Genomic DNA, 11,680 nt, shown 5'->3' with positions numbered 1-11,680 from the left:
TGGAAAAGGGTCAGAGAGGGCAGATGCAGGACCGGGGGCCCCCGCCCCTGGGAAGCACGAGGGAGGGAAGCTTGGAGGAGGGGGTGCTGACCTCGGGGCTCAGGAGGGCTGCTGAAGGAGGTGTGGCTTGGTCTGGTCGGCCTGGCAGAGCACATTCAGGGCTGGTGCAGCACAATGACTCCCATCAGGGGCTCTGTGAGGACGCCTCGCTTCCCTGCCGAGGGGACACGGCCTTAAAGGAGCATCAGTGGAGGGCTGGGGTCCTGGATGCTCATCCCTGTGCCCCAGGCACCCGTTCCACCGAGGCCTTCACTCAACAACGGCTAACTTGTCACATACGTGTGAGGCTCCGGCAACCACCCAGAGGACAACCAGAGTGGTGACCCAGCCACACCCACCAGTGACCGAGTCCGTGGGACAGAACTACAGCCACTGGGTTGGGCGGGAGGTAGAGCGAGGGTCACTCTGGGAACGGCCTCCAGAAGAGGACCTGCTGCTGGGAGGACGGTGAGGGGAACAGTGTTGGAGGCAGAGGGAACAGCCTGTGCAAAGGCTCTGAGCAGGAGCCCCAGCTGCCCCCGTGTCCTGACCGGATTCTGGGAGCCCTTGGCCCGTCACGCAGCTGAGTGCAGCCAGGACTCGAGGTGACATTTCCAGCACAGCTGCTCGTGTTGCTCACGCAGCCGACAACGGCCTGGCGGGCGCGCCGCCGAAATCCTGTTTCGTGTTTTTCGTTTGTGTTTTTCTTTTTAAGGAAAAACAGCTGCAAGGCCGAGAGAGAGAGAGAGAGAGAGAGAGAGAGAGAGAATGTTTTGAAGAAACTTCTGATCCTACACGCTGGCTCTCAAACTCAGGACCAGGTCCCCAAACAGTCCTCTCGCTCAGGGCTGGCTGCAGCGATGGCCATGCAGCTGCCCGTCCAGGGGTCAGCAGCGGGGTGACAGTTGTGCTCCTCGGGCCTCAGACTCAGGCTGACAGGACCAGCACCTCCCCTCGTGTTTCTAGGACAAGATCATCCCCTGCTGGCTGAGGGCCTCGGACCAGCTCGCTCAGTGCGTCTCCCACTTGTTCTGAGGAGCCCCTGCTCACTGGGCCAGTCTGAGCGTCCCCCGGGCGTGGGGCCCATCCTCCCTGCTCCCACCCGCCCAGGCTGCACCATCCTCCTCAAGACGACCCCTTGCAGTGGTGACAGGACCACCAGCAGCAGCAGGTGACCACTTACCAAACGTCCAACGTGCACTGGGCCCATTGTCTCCCGGAGGCCTCCCAGGATGCCCTGCCATGTGGGTGATGCCGCCCCATTTCACACATGGGAAAACTGAGGCATCAAATGCCGCATCACTGGCCTGAGCCCCAGGGGTAGGGCCAGGAGCTCTGATGCCAGCATGGGAGTTCTTCACCCGCCCGGGTATCCGGGTCATGCTGGAGAGGGGGCGGAGAGGCAGAGGGTCTAGGGTAGGGAAGGGTGCCGGGCTGGAAGTCCGAGGCTGGGTTGGCAGCCTGGGGTGGGCGCTAATGAGAAGGCAGCCTCTACTTGCCCCATACCCGCCGCAGTACAGGACAGCTGAGGAAGAGGGGGCCACGTAGCAACCTTGGGGACAGAGACACGAGGAGGTCCGGAGAGGGTCCAATCTGAGGGGGCTGGGGGTGGGGCTGGCTGGCTGGAGCCGGGCCTCGGAGGGGGACCCAGTGGGGGCACACCCTCTGGGCAGGGGTGGTGGACGCGGGCTCAGAGGGGGGGAGGAGGAGGGAGGGGCTCCCGAGAGAGGAGCCCCTGGAGCCCTCGGCAGGACCGGGGTCCAGGGCTCGAGGGTGGCTCCTGGGTGTGTCCGGCTGGGGATGCCCAGGGTGTGCCCCTCCCTGGAGAGGAGGGAGAGGAGCGAGCCTGGCGCTTTGGGGCCTGCACACAGCTGCCTGGGACGCCGGGACCTTACAGAGCCGTTCCGGGCCCCGCGGCTGCCCTCGTCTTCTCAGCCCTGGAACCCCCGCCGTCTGGAATGGGCCTCGTCCATTCAGGGGCCGGCGGGGGCAACTGAGGGCTTTCGGGCGTACTGACAGTCAGTCACTTTCTGAAAACCTTCCCAGAAACCCCATCCCCAGACGCCCGCTTACACCTCACTGCCCAGGGCAGGAGGCACAGGGCTCCTTTGCCGGGGCAGCTACCACCAGGAACCAGGCTGAGAGGGACCCTCCCTGGTCCTGGAGGTAGGCTGCCCGAGTCCAGCTGTGGGCAGCGGCATGTCTCCTGAGGCCTCTGTCCTACGTGCGAAGACAGCCACCTCCCTCCCAGTGTGCGCCCATGGCCGTCCCTCTGAGTGTCTGTCCCCTCTCCCGGTGTGCTCCCATGGCTGTCCCTCTGTGTGTCTGTCCCCTCTCCCGGTGTGCACCCATGGCTGTCCCTCTGTGTGTCTGTCCCCTCTCCCGGTGTGCACCCATGGCCGTCCCTCTGGGTGTCTGTCCCCTCTCCCGGTGTGCACCCATCTGGGTGTCTGTCCCCTCTCCCGGTGTGCTCCCATGGCCGTCCCTCTGGGTGTCTGTCCCCTCTCCCGGTGTGCTCCCATGGCTGTCCCTCTGTGTGTCTGTCCCCTCTCCCGGTGTGGCCCATGGCCGTCCCTCTGAGTGTCTGTCCCCTCTCCCGGTGTGGGCCATGGCCGTCCCTCTGAGTGTCTGTCCCCTCTCCCGGTGTGCTCCCATGGCCGTCCCTCTGAGTGTCTGTCCCCTCTCCCAGTGTGCTCCCATGGCTGTCCCTCTGTGTGTCTGTCCCCTCTCCCAGTGTGCTCCCATGGCCATTCCTCTGTCCCCTCTCCCGGTGTGGCCCATGGCTGTCCCTCTGTGTGTCTGTCCCCTCGCCCGGTGTGCTCCCATGGCCGTCCCTCTGAGTGTCTGTCCCCTCTCCCAGTGTGCTCCCATGGCTGTCCCTCTGAGTGTCTGTCCCCTCCCGGTGTGCTCCCATGGCTGTCCCTCTGAGTGTCTGTCCCCTCTCCCAGTGTGCTCCCATGGCTGTCCCTCTGTGTGTCTGTCCCCTCGCCCGGTGTGCTCCCATGGCCGTCCCTCTGAGTGTCTGTCCCCTCTCCCAGTGTGCTCCCATGGCTGTCCCTCTGAGTGTCTGTCCCCTCTCCCGGTGTGCTCCCATGGCCGTCCCTCTGAGTGTCTGTCCCCTCTCCCGGTGTGCTCCCATGGCTGTCCCTCTGTGTGTCTGTCCCCTCTCCCGGTGTGGCCCATGGCCGTCCCTCTGTGTGTCTGTCCCCTCTCCCGGTGTGCTCCCATGGCCGTCCCTCTGTCCCCTCTCCCGGTGTGGTCCATGGCCGTCCCTCTGTGTGTCTGTCCCCTCTCCCGGTGTGCTCCCATGGCTGTCCCTCTGAGTGTCTGTCCCCTCTCCCGGTGTGCTCCCATGGCCGTCCCTCTGGGTGTCTGTCCCCTCTCCCGGTATGCTCCCAGGGCCGTCCCTCTGTCAGTCCCCTCTCCCGGTGTGCTCCCATGGCCGTCCCTCTGGGTGTCTGTCCCCTCTCCCGGTGTGCTCCCATGGCTGTCCCTCTGAGTGTCTGTCCCCTCCCGGTGTGCTCCCATGGCCGTCCCTCTGTGTGTCTGTCCCCTCTCCCGGTGTGCTCCCATGGCCGTCCCTCTGGGTGTCTGTCCCCTCTCCCAGTGTGCTCCCATGGCTGTCCCTCTGAGTGTCTGTCCCCTCCCGGTGTGCTCCCATGGCCGTCCCTCTGTGTGTCTGTCCCCTCTCCCGGTGTGCTCCCATGGCCGTCCCTCTGGGTGTCTGTCCCCTCTCCCAGTGTGCTCCCATGGCTGTCCCTCTGAGTGTCTGTCCCCTCCCGGTGTGCTCCCATGGCCGTCCCTCTGTGTGTCTGTCCCCTCTCCCGGTGTGCTCCCATGGCCGTCCCTCTGGGTGTCTGTCCCCTCCCGGTGTGCTCCCATGGCCGTCCCTCTGTGTGTGTGTCCCCTCTCCCGGTGTGCTCCCATGGCTGTCCCTCTGAGTGTCTGTCCCCTCCCGGTGTGCTCCCATGGCCGTCCCTCTGGGTGTCTGTCCCCTCTCCCGGTGTGCTCCCATGGCCGTCCCTCTGTGTCTGTCCCCTCCCAGTGTGCTCCAATGGCTGTCCCTCTGAGTGTCTGTCCCCTCTCCCGGTGTGCTCCGATGGCCGTCCCTCTGAGTGTCTGTCCCCTCTCCCGGTGTGCTCCCATGGCTGTCCCTCTGTGTGTCTGTCCCCTCTCCCGGTGTGCTCCCATGGCCGTCCCTCTGTGTCTGTCCCCTCCCAGTGTGCTCCCATGGCCGTCCCTCTGTCCCCTCTCCCGGTGTGCTCCCATGGCTGTCCCTCTGAGTGTCTGTCCCCTCCCGGTGTGCGCCCATGGCCGTCCCTCTGAGTGTCTGTCCCCTCTCCCGGTGTGCTCCCATGGCTGTCCCTCTGTGTGTCTGTCCCCTCTCCCGGTGTGCTCCCATGGCCGTCCCTCTGTCCCCTCTCCCGGTGTGCTCCCATGGCTGTCCCTCTGAGTGTCTGTCCCCTCCCGGTGTGCGCCCATGGCCGTCCCTCTGAGTGTCTGTCCCCTCTCCCGGTGTGCTCCCATGGCCGTCCCTCTGTGTGTCTGTCCCCTCTCCCGGTGTGCTCCCATGGCCGTCCCTCTGTCCCCTCTCCCGGTGTGCTCCCATGGCTGTCCCTCTGAGTGTCTGTCCCCTCCCGGTGTGCGCCCATGGCTGTCCCTCTGAGTGTCTGTCCCCTCCCGGTGTGCTCCCATGGCCGTCCCTCTGTCCCCTCTCCCGGTGTGCTCCCATGGCTGTCCCTCTGAGTGTCTGTCCCCTCTCGGTGTGCGCCCATGGCCGTCCCTCTGAGTGTCTGTCCCCTCCCGGTGTGCTCCCATGGCCGTCCCTCTGTCCCCTCTCCCGGTGTGCTCCCATGGCCGTCCCTCTGAGTGTCTGTCCCCTCCCGGTGTGCTCCCATGGCTGTCCCTCTGTGTGTCTGTCCCCTCTCCCGGTGTGCTCCCATGGCCGTCCCTCTGAGTGTCTGTCCCCTCTCCCAGTGTGCTCCCATGGCTGTCCCTCTGTGTGTCTGTCCCCTCTCCCGGTGTGCTCCCATGGCCATCCCTCTGTCCCCTCTCCCGGTGTGGCCCATGGCTGTCCCTCTGTGTGTCTGTCCCCTCGCCCGGTGTGCTCCCATGGCCGTCCCTCTGAGTGTCTGTCCCCTCTCCCAGTGTGCTCCCATGGCTGTCCCTCTGAGTGTCTGTCCCCTCCCGGTGTGCTCCCATGGCTGTCCCTCTGAGTGTCTGTCCCCTCTCCCGGTGTGCTCCCATGGCCGTCCCTCTGTGTGTCTGTCCCCTCGCCCGGTGAGCTCCCATGGCCGTCCCTCTGAGTGTCTGTCCCCTCTCCCAGTGTGCTCCCATGGCTGTCCCTCTGTGTGTCTGTCCCCTCGCCCGGTGTGCTCCCATGGCCGTCCCTCTGAGTGTCTGTCCCCTCTCCCAGTGTGCTCCCATGGCTGTCCCTCTGAGTGTCTGTCCCCTCTCCCGGTGTGCTCCCATGGCCGTCCCTCTGAGTGTCTGTCCCCTCTCCCGGTGTGCTCCCATGGCTGTCCCTCTGTGTGTCTGTCCCCTCTCCCGGTGTGGCCCATGGCCGTCCCTCTGTGTGTCTGTCCCCTCTCCCGGTGTGCTCCCATGGCCGTCCCTCTGTCCCCTCTCCCGGTGTGGTCCATGGCCGTCCCTCTGTGTGTCTGTCCCCTCTCCCTGTGTGCTCCCATGGCTGTCCCTCTGTCTGTCCCCTCTCCCGGTGTGCTCCCATGGCCGTCCCTCTGGGTGTCTGTCCCCTCTCCCGGTGTGCTCCCAGGGCCGTCCCTCTGTCTGTCCCCTCTCCCGGTGTGCTCCCATGGCCGTCCCTCTGGGTGTCTGTCCCCTCTCCCGGTGTGCTCCCATGGCTGTCCCTCTGAGTGTCTGTCCCCTCCCGGTGTGCTCCCATGGCCGTCCCTCTGTGTGTCTGTCCCCTCTCCCGGTGTGCTCCCATGGCCGTCCCTCTGGGTGTCTGTCCCCTCTCCCAGTGTGCTCCCATGGCTGTCCCTCTGAGTGTCTGTCCCCTCTCCCGGTGTGCTCCCATGGCCGTCCCTCTGGGTGTCTGTCCCCTCTCCCGGTGTGCTCCCATGGCTGTCCCTCTGAGTGTCTGTCCCCTCTCCCGGTGTGCTCCCATGGCTGTCCCTCTGTGTGTCTGTCCCCTCGCCCGGTGTGCTCCCATGGCTGTCCCTCTGAGTGTCTGTCCCCTCTCCCAGTGTGCTCCCATGGCTGTCCCTCTGTGTGTCTGTCCCCTCGCCCGGTGTGCTCCCATGGCCTTCCCTCTGAGTGTCTGTCCCCTCTCCCAGTGTGCTCCCATGGCTGTCCCTCTGAGTGTCTGTCCCCTCTCCCAGTGTGCTCCCATGGCTGTCCCTCTGAGTGTCTGTCCCCTCTCCCGGTGTGCTCCCGTGGCCGTCCCTCTGAGTGTCTGTCCCCTCCCAGTGTGTTCCCATGGCCGCCCCTCTGAGTGCCTGTCCCCTCTCCCGGTGTGCGCCCATGGCTGTCCCTCTGAGTGTCTGTCCCCTCTCCCGGTGTGCTCCCATGGCTGTCCCTCTGAGTGTCTGTCCCCTCTCCCGGTGTGCTCCCGTGGCCGTCCCTCTGAGTGTCTGTCCCCTCCCAGTGTGTTCCCATGGCCGCCCCTCTGAGTGCCTGTCCCCTCTCCCGGTGTGCGCCCATGGCTGTCCCTCTGAGTGTCTGTCCCCTCTCCCGGTGTGCGCCCATGGCTGTCCCTCTGAGTGTCTGTCCCCTCTCCCGGTGTGCTCCCATGGCTGTCCCTCTGTGTGTCTGTCCCCTCTCCCGGTGTGCTCCCATGGCCGTCCCTCTGAGTGTCTGTCCCCTCCCGGTGTGCTCCCATGGCCGCCCCTCTGAGTGTCTGTCCCCTCTCCCGGTGTGCTCCCGTGGCCGTCCCTCTGAGTGTCTGTCCCCTCCCAGTGTGTTCCCATGGCCGCCCCTCTGAGTGCCTGTCCCCTCTCCCGGTGTGCTCCCATGGCCGCCCCTCTGAGTGCCTGTCCCCTCTCCCGGTGTGCGCCCATGGCCGTCCCTCTGAGTGTCTGTCCCCTCGCCCGGTGTGCTCCCAAGGCCGTCCCTCTGTGTGTCTGTCCCCTCTCCTGGTGTGCTCCCATGGCCGTCCCTCTGGGTGTCTGTCCCCTCTCCCGGTGTGCTCCCATGGCCGTCCCTCTGGGTGTCTGTCCCCTCTCCCGGTGTGCTCCCATGGCCGTCCCTCTGTGTGTCTGTCCCCTCTCCCGGTGTGCTCCCATGGCTGTCCCTCTGTGTGTCTGTCCCCTCTCCCGGTGTGCTCCCATGGCCGTCCCTCTGTCCCCTCTCCCGGTGTGCTCCCATGGCCGTCCCTCTGTGTCTGTCCCCTCCCAGTGTGCTCCCATGGCTGTCCCTCTGAGTGTCTGTCCCCTCTCCCGGTGTGCTCCGATGGCCGTCCCTCTGAGTGTCTGTCCCCTCTCCCGGTGTGCTCCCATGGCTGTCCCTCTGTGTGTCTGTCCCCTCTCCCGGTGTGCTCCCATGGCCGTCCCTCTGTGTCTGTCCCCTCCCAGTGTGCTCCCATGGCCGTCCCTCTGGGTGTCTGTCCCCTCTCCCGGTGTGCGCCCATGGCTGTCCCTCTGAGTGTCTGTCCCCTCCCGGTGTGGTCCCATGGCCGTCCCTCTGAGTGTCTGTCCCCTCTCCCGGTGTGCTCCCATGGCCGTCCCTCTGAGTGTCTGTCCCCTCCCGGTGTGCTCCCATGGCCATCCCTCTGTCCCCTCTCCCGGTGTGCTCCCATGGCCGTCCCTCTGAGTGTCTGTCCCCTCCCAGTGTGCTCCCATGGCCGTCCCTCTGGGTGTCTGTGCCCCGATCTCTCCTGACAAGGACACCACCCACACTGGACCAGGGTCCACCCTAATGACCTCATTTCACCTTCACGACCTTTTTAAAGACCCCCATCTGCAAATACAGCCGTATTCTGGAGGGGCTGGGGGTAAGGACTTCAACGTAGAAATTCAGGTGGGAGGCCAGGGTGCAGAGGACAGAATTCGGCCCATCACACCTGACCAGCCCAGCTGCAAATAAGGCTGGGGAGTCAGGCGTGTCAGCAGGGTGCTGCAAGCCAGCTCAAGGCCGCCAAGACCCACGCGCCAGGGAGGAAGGGGCGTCCTGCCCACGTGCCCGTGTGACGCTGCTGTCTGGGGCTCCTTCCTGGCTTGTCTGGGCTGAGCGCTGTGCTGCGAGGCAGTGGAGTCCGTGGGCAGGCGCCCTCACCTGCTCCGCCAGGGCGGGCAGCTTATGCCGAGGGAGGCTGCACGCCATGAGGTTCTGGCTAGCTGCCCTCCTGAGGGGTCCGAGCTGGCCGGAGCTTCTGAGGCTCTGCAGGTGTTTCCCAAGAACCTCCGTGTGCCTGGCCAGACAGCCAGAGACAGACACTGGAGCACTGAGGAAGTCTGAGAGGGTGGCTTCCAGCGGGGCCTGGACGCTGCACCAGCGTTCCCCAGGGGACGGCAACGTTGGCTGTACAAAGTCCCCGCAGTCTGCAGGGGGCTGCAGGTCACCTTGGAAGGGGGGCCAGAGGTTTGGGCTCCCCCCCCAGGGCAGTGGAGACTTTCGCAGGGGTGGGCTCAGGTTTGCGCTGGATGAGAGCCCAGAGAGGAGGAGGAGGAGGGGGGGGAGGAGGGGGAGGAGGAGGAGGAGAAAGAGGAGGAGGAGGAAGAAGAGGAGGAGGAGGACGGGGAGGGGGAGGGGGTGAGGGGGAGAGGGAGGGGGAGAGGGAGGGGGAGGGGGAGAGGAGGAGAAGGAGGAAGAGGAGGAGGAGGAGAAAGAGGAGGAGGAGGAGGAGAAAGAGGAGGAGGAGGAGGAGGAGGAGGAGGAAGAGGAGGAGGAGGAAGAGGAGGAGGAAGAGGAGGAGGAGGGGGAGGAGGAAGAGGAGGAGGAGGGGGAGGAGGAGGAGGGGGAGGAGGGGGAGGAGGAGGAGGGGGAGGAGGGGGAAGAGGAATAAGGACTGAAGGGCAGGGCTGGGCAGTGGGCAGTGCAGGCATGCGGCTGGGACAGGGGACAGATACTCAATATGACCCAGAGCAGGGGAGAAGGAAGGCAGGGAGGATGCTCCAGACACCTGGCGTGACTGAGCATAAGGTCACTGGCTTCATGAGATGTGAGAAGAACGGCTCTGTGAGGAGCCCCTCAGCGCCAGCCTAGCAGGGAAACGAGGGGCCATATTCCCCGTTCTGCCCGCGGGGCTGTCTGTCCACCACTCCAGCTGCCAGGGGGTGGACCACACCTGCCTGCTCAGCCTGGGGAGGGGGTGAGACCCGAGTCACCCTGCACTAGGACCCCTGGCTCTCGGAGTCCCACCGGCCCTGTTCCATCCGTCCCCTCCACCTGGCCCCTCCCTGGGCAGGCCCTGTGCTGGGCACTTCAGACATGGCAGCCGAGCAGGGGCAGGGGAGACTGAGGCAGTGTCTGCGCTCCGGGGCCCGCCGAGCAGGGGGCCCGCCTCCTCGTCACGTCACCTGGGGTCACATCACCCGGTCTGACTGACATCCGGGGAGCAGATCCAACAGTCACGCAGCTGAGGGGTCTGGCCCGTGCCAGCATGCAGTCAGTGGTCAGCACAGGGCTGGCCCGACTCAAGCTGGGGCTCCAGACACAGAGCAGGCGGCACCGGCAGGGGTCACCATCGCCTGGGGCGAGGCCAGAGGAGCAGGTGGCAGTTTCCAGAGGCCTCTCTTCCCAAGACGCTCGCCCCACGGCATGGACGTTCTCAGACAGCCCTGCCCGCTCCCACCCACTCCCTGGGGGTGGCCCCGTTCAAGTTCAGGCCCATAAACTGGACGGCCGTGACCCCACAAGACGGCTCTGCACAACCCCCGGACCTTGGTGACGAGGGATAGAGAGACTCACGTTGGGGCAGAGCTGTTCCCGCTGTGCACGGGCTGCGGGGAGACCCCTAGCAAACTGACCAGACACCGATGGTGCCGACGGCCAGTAGGACCCCATGCCCGCTTCCCGCCTGTCCCCACAGAGGGCTGTGTCCCCCTGTCTGGACCAGTGTCACAGCTTCCTGAGCAAAGCATAGTCTCTGTGGCCCGAGCCCCTGTGGGCGGGCCAGGCGGGGTAGGGGAGGGTGGGGTGGAGTGGGGACCACCCACAGAGCCGCTATCACCTCGCCAGCATCTCTGGCTGTGGCTGCAGACAGGAAAGCTGAGGTCCAGACTGGCACGTCTCCCATCCCCCAGTGCCCTCTCTGGGTACACAGGTGCCTTCCTGGAGTGGGCTGTCCTCCCTGGAGATCAGTCTACCCGGTTCTAAACCCAGGCAGGGGGTGTGCACGAGAGGAAGGCGCTGCAGGACTGAAGAAAAACACACAAGACACAACATAGAGAAGAGATGGGTCCAGGGGACTCCCGGCCTCTAGGACTGCAGCCTCATCGTACTTATTCATGTCTTTGCTCATCAAGCAAATTAGCAGAGCCTGGGTCAAATTAGCAGAGCATCATGGGTTCAGGTGCCGAGAAGGCTGATCAGCTAAAACCTTTCAGGTGTGCAGGATATGGCCACAGGGGTCAGCTGCTTCTTTTAAACAATCTTATCTGTGCCTGCTGGGGCTGCATTCTACCCCCAGGACTTGGCCTTCCCCAGTTCACACCAAAGACGTCCTGCCCTCACCTCCCCCTTAGCCCTATCCCTCTGGGTCAGGGGTACCCAAACTTTACACAGGGGGCCAGTTCACTGTCCCTCAGACCGTTCGTTGGAGGGCCACCACATACAGTGTTCCTCTCACTGACCGCCAATGAAAGAGGTACTCCTTCTAGAAGTGCGGCAGGGGCTGGATAAATGGCCTCTGGGTCAGGGGTCCCCAAACTTTACATATGCAGCCTCTGGGCCATATTTTGGGGACACCTGCTCCGGGTAGTGGAACCAGAAGTGGGAATCTGCCCATGCTGGGTGCAGTGTGCCCACTGCCAGAGGGCCTGGGGACAGCCACTGGGCCGGTCCCTGCCTGTTTCCTTATCTGAAAGGGGTGGAACCATCCAGCCCCGACTGGGCGCACAGACGTCACACAGGAATGGATCCCTGTGCGTTAATTAGTCCCCTGGCAGCCACCCCACAGACAGGGCTCACAGACGTCACCCGGGAATGGATCCCTGTGCATTGATTAGTTCCCTGGCAGCCACCCCACAGATGGGGCGCACAGACGTCACACAGGAATGGATCCCTGTGCATTAATTAGTCCCCTGGCAGCCACCCCACAGACAGGGCTCACAGACGTCACCCGGGAATGGATCCCTGTGCATTGATTAGTTCCCTGGCAGCCACCCCACAGACAGGGCGCACAGACGTCACACAGGAATGGATCCCTGTGCGTTAATTAGTCCCCTGGCAGCCACCCCACAGACAGGGCTCACAGACGTCACCCAGGAATGGATCCCTGTGCATTGATTAGTTCCCTGGCAGCCACCCCACAGACAGGGCTCACAGACGTCACACAGGAATGGATCCCTGTGCATTGATTAGTTCCCTGGCAGCCACCCCACAGACGGGGCGCACAGACGTCACACAGGAATGGATCCCTGTGCAGCCACCCCACAGACAGGGCGCACAGACGTCACACAGGAATGGATCCCTGTGCATTGATTAGTTCCCTGGCAGCCACCCTGCAGACGGGGCTCACAGA

The sequence above is a fragment of the Saccopteryx leptura genome, chromosome 5 (assembly GCF_036850995.1).
Source record: "Saccopteryx leptura isolate mSacLep1 chromosome 5, mSacLep1_pri_phased_curated, whole genome shotgun sequence".
Lineage (NCBI taxonomy): Eukaryota > Metazoa > Chordata > Mammalia > Chiroptera > Emballonuridae > Saccopteryx > Saccopteryx leptura.
This window is presented reverse-complemented; position numbering follows the sequence as displayed.